This window comes from Pinus tabuliformis, chromosome 4_2 (assembly GCF_031772625.1).
Source record: "Pinus tabuliformis cultivar Carrire ecotype Pingquan chromosome 4_2, CPIR1, whole genome shotgun sequence".
In the NCBI taxonomy this organism is placed as follows: domain Eukaryota; kingdom Viridiplantae; phylum Streptophyta; class Pinopsida; order Pinales; family Pinaceae; genus Pinus; species Pinus tabuliformis.
The window spans coordinates 982045141-982052686 of NC_142304.1; the positions used below are offsets into that span (position 1 = coordinate 982045141).

Here is a 7546-nt window from a genome sequence, read left to right on the forward strand (position 1 = left end):
ATAGAAAGTCCCAAGAACTAAAACATCTGATAAACATTCCTTTGTTTTGAACCCTTGGTTCAACTGTTCCATTCATACAGGACACATTCTTACTTCTATGATTCTGCTTAGATACGTAGTTGCCATGGCAAGGGTCAAGGTTTAGCAAAGATTGTTCATAACCTATCAAACATTCATTATAACCAAAAAATAATAATACAAAATCATATCTAGCAGCACATGCATTTTAAGCAGCATTCTTAAACAATTCAACTCGAAAATATTCAGGAATGCCAAGCTACAAACCCAAAATAGATACGACCTATCGACATAACTTAACTCTTAATAGTTCGAGAAATCTAGGTACGGTCAGGGTTTGGCTGTGCTGAGAGCCAGAAAACCCTTCCACCCCAAATATGAAGCTGAATCTAATATACCAGACAAGCAGATTGTCGATTTGTGTGAACAACCTGTCAAAAACAGAGGAATTTGGCTCAGGTAGAGGCCCTTCTCGAAAGCTCATTAAATCTGGAGTCAAGGTCGAGGGTATACCTGAATTCCATCAAGAAACTCATTAGAGGCAGTCTTAGGGTCGAGTATGTGCAAATAATGCTCAAATGTAGCTATGATAATGATTAGATACCTGTGAGGAATGACGCCATAGTTGGAGCCTGCATACCTGAAAGCCACCATCTTTTGTTAACTGCAGCTATCAGAGGAAATGAAAGCAGAAGGGAGCATCCTATATTAAACGAACTTGGTCTCTGCGATAGAGAGGTATCTCCGTTCGGCCCTCGGGGTTGAGGAAGGAGCCAAGACCTTCCTTCTGAGCATACCTGCAAACATCATAGTGGTCAGTATAGCTGATTCAAGTAGGTAGTTGCATTATCAATTCATAAAAACAATTTGTGTATAGTGGACTACCTCGTTGTTGTTGCCCACCTGAAGGCGATATCCATCTGCTTCCTGAACCAGAGGAGGGCACATAAGGGAAAAGGTAGAAACCCTCATTCCCTTATCCTTCACCCTGCGTATTCTGGAGTTTCCCTCTCTCGTTAGACAAACAAAATGGAATGGAATGGCGAGGTTAGGGATTATTCCAGGTTAGAGACCCCATTTCTGAGCCACTTGCAATGTGTTGGACGCAACATTCAAGACCTCTGCGTTAATCAGATTCAAGTGGAGGAGTCATCACCCTACTGAGGCGAGGACAAATGGAGTGCAACCAGGGGCTTGGATAGATAGCAGTGTAAATTTTTTGGTGTTACATTTATGTCAATCCTTAATACGTGCCAACCCTTGTATCTCTAATGACCCCTTAACCTTTTTATATGCTATGCAATAAATGGGGTAAGTTATAATGTTGTTTATGGTAATTATGAGTGATTTTTTTTTTTTTTTGATTCGAGGTGTTACAAATGGTATCAGAGCCCAGATTCATACACTGAGGCTTTTGAGTTAAATAGTATACAACAAATTTTATTTATTGTTGTTATGCTTAAAAATGTACAATAAACAATTGAGTTGTAAATGTGAACACAGAGACAGAGGCAGAAGTCCGCAGCCAACATGCAAAGGAGCCCCAGGATCCCAAACCCGCCAGAGGTGCCTTATGTAGAGGCCAATCCAGATATATGGATACAACTGGGAGAGGAGTCTCGACAAGCTAATGTTGTGCTGCTTGAAACAGTGCAGCAACTACGTGCAGAAATGATAAATTTGAGGTCTGATAATGAACGCATGAGACAGGAGCAAGAAAAGATTCTCAAGAGCCTGTCCGACTGATAGAATCAGCGAGGGCCAGACCCTAGTACGGAGGATAGAGAAAGAACACCAACAGCTCACCATGGTGAGGATAATGCCGAGTCAGCAGAAGGACATAAGGAGGATGAAGAAGGGCGTTCAGATAACGTGTCAGACCAAAGGAAAACCAAAAAGCAAAAGATAGAATTACAGGGTGAATTTAAGAAAATAAAACCATCACTATTCAAAGGAGAATCCGAGGAGGCCGCCGAAGCGTGGCTGATTGATATGGGGAAATATTTCCAAATTTATGAATACACTGACAAGCTCAAAGCACGTTTAGCGGTTTATCAGTTACGGGGAAAAGCCACTCTCTGGTGGGAAGAAATCAAGATAGTGAGAAAGATTGATGAAGAACATGTGACATGGCAAGAATTCCATAAACACTTTAAGGATAAATACTTGACTGAGCGTTACTATGATGAAAAAGTGAAGGAGTTCCATGAGTTAAGGTTGGGAACCTTGAATATGGATGAATATGTGAAGAGGTTCACCTCCTTGCTACGATATGTTCCATACATGCAGGAGGAGAAAGCAAAGATTCAACGATTTATTAGCAGACTGCCTAATTTCATGAAGGAAAAATTGGAATTCGACTATCTAAGATCAATGGATGATGCGGTGCGTAAGGCCCGTATCTGTTACCAACAGATGAAGCAGAAAAATGAGGCACCCAAAGGAAATTCAAGGAGAAAAATGAGGAATCTACCCCCTAATAGACAACAAAAATTTGGAAATGGTTGGAATAGTCAACAGAGAACCTTTGGAAAATTTTCTAGAAATCCACCTAAATTTCTAGCATACCCCGACAGTAAACATACATAGGGTATTAATAAGCCTATGACCGAACAACCACCTAAGCCACCTCTGCAATGCTAGGGTTGTGGAGAATCTCACTATTATAAGAACTTCCCACACAAGGCCCAAACTGAACAGCTGTCCAACATGCAAGAAGCTTCTACAGTTGGAGATATAGCGAGAAGTATGCCTAGAATTAAAGCCGCATTGGACGACCATCATGCAGAATATGAGCCCACTATGATCAAGTGTGAAGGTATGATTTCTAATCAACCTGTTTTTGTTTTATTTGATCCGGGTGCCAGCCTGAGTTATATTAGCCCCAAGGTGGTAGAAAAATGTTTGCTTCCCAGTAGCAAATTTAAGAAATCATGGCTAGTACAACTAGCCACCGGAGCTAAGAGGAAGGTGTCTGCCAAATCAGAAAAATGTCCTATCATAGTTTCAGGGCAGCTCATTCATGTTGATCTAAATATATTACCCCTAGGTTCCTACGATGTACTGATAGGAATGGATTGGTTAGAAGGACGTTGGTCCTTAGTGGATTGTAAAAAGAAATCTGTGAGCTACCTTACCGAACTGGGACAAAGAAAAGAAATTCAAGGAATCCAGAAAAGCATGAAATTATGCCCCATCACTGCTAACCAACTGGGAAAATGCATTAGAAAAGGTTGTTAGATTTATGATGTTCAGGTAGGTTATTATAATGATAAAAATAAAATGACTTCTTTAGAAAACATCCCTGTAATCCAAGAATTCGAGGATGTATTTCCAGAAAATATTCCCGGACTGCCCCCTAGATGTGACATCAATTTTACTATCGAACTCATACCTGGAGCAGCCCTAGTTTCAAAATCCCCTTACCGCATGAGCATCCCTGAGTTAACGGAACTCAAAATGCAGTTGCAAGAGCTTCTAGACAAAGGGTACATTCGTCCCAGTGTATCACCATGGGGAGCCCTGGTACTGTTTGTTCGAAAGAAGGATGGGACTTTAAGGTTGTGCATTGACTACAGACAGCTAGACAAACTCACTGTAAAAAATAGATATCCCTTACCTCGGATTGATGATTTATTTAACCAATTTCAGGGGGCCATCGTATTCTCTAAGATTGATCTAAAATCCAATTATCGCCAAGTCCAAATAAAGGACGAGGACATCTATAAGACTTCCTTCCAAACTCGCTATGGCCATTACGAGTTCGTAGTATTGCTTTTGGACCTTACAAATTCCCTAGCTACTTTTATGAGCCTGATGCACAGTATATTTCAACCTTTCCTAGATAAGTTTGTGCTGATTTTTATAGATGATATTTTAATTTATTCAAAAAATCAGGAGGAACACAAACAACATTTAAGAATTGTGTTGCAAATCTTGTGAAATAATCAACTATATGATAAATATAACAAATGCAATTTTTACAAAGATAAAATTTAGCATTTGGGTCATGTTATATCAGCTGAGGGCATAGCAGTCTATCTAGAAAAGATAAAAACAATAATGAAATGGATAGCCCTGAAAAATTTTGCTAATATCCAGTCCTTTTTAGGTCTGGTAGGTTATTACCATCGATTCGTTAAAAAATTTCAAAGATAGTTTTTCCCATGACCTCCCTACAGAAAAAAGGGCGTGCTTTCCTTTGGATAGTAGAATGCCAGCAAAGTTTTGAGCAGCTGAAGCAGTAACTCACTGTTGGCTTATAGGGTCCTGACCCAGGTTCAGAAGTGGTTTAACCAAACAAATCCCGCACTACCAACCCTTTCGACAACAGTTCACGGAGCGCGGACTAAGGTCTCACCCGAGGTAGTGTGGGAGGGTTCTGGAACTAGGTTTCCGCACCCTAGGGATGTCTTGATTAGGTCTACACTTGTACTGTTCCGCGCAGCTATCCGACATTTGCATTGCCCTTGTACTGAGCGCGAAGAGGCGTTGTCTAGATCCCTTACCCTTAGTATGTTATTATTATAGATCTGACTTAATTCAGTAGTATTTATCAATCATTCAATATTCATAACAAGTGTGCGCAAACATAAACCTTAAAGAGATGCATAAAACCATAATAGAAGAATAAACACACAGATCTATGAGCAGATGCACAATATTTTAGAAACACTTATATTTTATTAATCTTTTTCTCTGTTACAAACCCAACTCTGCCTATGCACTCAGTTATAGGGGTCCGCGCACACAGCTGCAGACTCTACCAGGCCTCTGCACACACAGCTACAGAGCCTACTCTTACTACTACCAACCACGACTCTGACTTACAGACTCAAAGTGAATATCACATTCAAAAACCTGTTGGATACCTATACCAATAGGTTTCATATTTCATGATTGACAAGGGAAAGTCCAAATATGCTCTGCTTTGATATCACAAAGATCCCATATTTCCTAGAGAACAAAAGGGGTGTAAAATGTTTCAATGTTGATGACCTTATCTCAATTTTGGTGGAGGATCCAACAGTTTAATCTGGATCATGCCATGTTTTCAATTTTCAATTGTAGAATAGAGAAAGAAGTCTGTCCAAACTGTTTAATCTTGGCAGACAACTAGCTCAGGTAGAGAAGTTAAAGTTCCCAACTGCCTAATCTGGGACCTTGGAAGAGATAAGGGTAGAAGTAGATAGAAAAAGCAAAAGAAAAAGCCAAAGAAAAGAAAAGGCAAGTAAGGGTCTGCAAGTCCAAGTGCACCCTCCAAAAAGAAATAAAAATGCTAGGCAAGTAGCTGGGTAAGTAGTTGGGGTTGCAGAAAGTTATCCCTACCATTGCAGAGATGGTAACTGTGGGTATCAAAGCAAAGTCAATTAATTGACAAAGGTGTTCTTCTTCATCGATTTGCAGTAGGAAGCATGACTAATTTCCCTCATTCCCCTCCAAGTTCATTTCTAACATTCCCCATCAGCTAAGATTCATGGAAAAGACTAAGCTTTCATGGTGGTTCTTAATCTTTAAAAGCCACATTTCTTTTCTAAAAAATCTTTTCATTTTGATCTACTCTCAAAACCAAGTTTGTTTCACATAAACTTAAATGGTTTCCCCTCCACTCACCCTCTCATCCATATTAACTCTAATTCTACTATGTAAATCCCCTATATTACCTTTTTCCCCTATTAGTACTAACACCATGGTGTATAAACCCCAAGCATGATATAAATACCCACCCCTTCGTATTATAGCCAATAAGTCTTGAGTCAGGGATCGAATGACACCTGGTCATATTGATGAACCTAGGCCAAGTACCTCTACCCCTTCATGAGCTAATTCCTTCATTTTGACCCCTTTTGCACATAAAAAACCCCTAAAAAGCCTAAATTTTACCCTTACCCGCTTCAAAATGGCTAAAAAACATCAAAAAACCAACATTTCTCGTTTATCCTAAGTCTAAAGGGCGAGTGCATTCCACTAAAATTCGTAAAAAACCCACCTTGCCAAGGTTCCCCGCCCTTGCACAGATCCCCAGAATTATTATTAAAAAACTAGGCCGCTCCCCGTACCCGCCTATCGCTTCACCTTTCCCGACGACCGTCTGATCAAGGAACTCCAGATCCGACGGCCTTTATCACATCGGACCCCTTCCGATGCTCGATCATTAACTATACTACCTTCCTGTCATGTCAAACTCCCGATAACCGTCAGATCTTACCCCTTCAGATCCAACAGCCATCACGGCATCAGAGCGCATCTGCTATACGAATGATATCGTCCGGCGGCCGTATTTTGACTACGTCATGCGGCATCCACGCGTCGGCTCCACAATCCGTCGGAGGTACCACTGCTGCAAACCGCCACCGTACCGTAGGCGGTGCGATATGAAACCGCCGCGGTTTCTGGTTTTGCCATTCCCGCCTATATGACCTCAGCAACCCGTCATCGCTCCGTCACCCAGGTACGCCGTCTTGTCATTCCCTTGCCCAGCCATTGGTCCACCTGTCCTGCCATCTCACTGCCCCAGTGGACCAACCAGACCCCGCCACCTGGCCCGATGACGTCCTGCTGACGTCATCCGGCCCCGACCCCACTCATGACGTCATGATGACGTCAGCACGAATTCGCGCCAAAATCACCAAAACGTCTATTTTGGCCGAAAATTCGTGTTTTTTGCTATTTTGAGCGCATTCATCGTTGTTAATCCTGCATGCATAATTACGACCAAACCTGCACTAGCCGCGGAAAAGTGTTTCGTGACCACCAGAACGTCCATCTCCTCAGCACCAGCAAGCTCTAACCAGTCCAACTCTACAGGTATTCTTCATTTGAGCTCTGAAACTCCATTTTCACTGCATTTCGCGTATCAATGAGTAATAGACCTTAAGACCCGAAATTCACTGTTAAATGCCACTGAATTGACATTTAGACTGAACCAGAGCCATCACTAACACTTCTGTCGAACCACTGTGGGTAATTTGAAAGAAAACTGTCGCTGGTTCGCGCAATCGTGAACCCGTCACCTGCAGGAAACAAATCCACCTCGAAAAACACCAGCTGAGCTTTGTTCTACCCACATTCTGTCGAAAAACTAAGTTCTGTCTGCGCAATCGCGGCAGGCTCATTTAAACCAAATTTCACCATTGAGAGAGACGAGGAAAAGCCAAACATTGGTCCTAGTTGCTATAAATAGTATTTCAACTGCTATTTTCTAGAATTCCTCTCTGTTCCTGATAATCTAACCTCCCTGGTACAGAGGCATTCCCCTGTGCTGTCCGGCTCAAAACAAAATCCCTTTACACTTGATTCAAAATCCTCCTGTGTAATGGAGACACCTGTAGTGCTAAATGTTCAACCTCTGAATGCTCCTCAAAAGGACTTGAAATGGCAAGCCTTAGCAGATATGGATTACCAAATTGAGGAAGAGAAGCTTATGAGCAGCAAATTCCACCTTCATCTGCTAAATGAATTAAAAGCCAAGCATGAAAATGGGACAGATATACTGGGCTTATGGGACTCTTTTCTCCCTATCTTTAAG

General features: G+C 41.5%; 1 pseudogene; it reads left to right on the top strand.

The window, feature by feature from the left end:
• LOC149172962 (uncharacterized) overlaps positions 1-1764 on the top strand; it is an 88965-nt pseudogene extending 87201 nt beyond the window's left edge.
• Positions 1765-7546: the final 5782 nt, after the last annotated feature.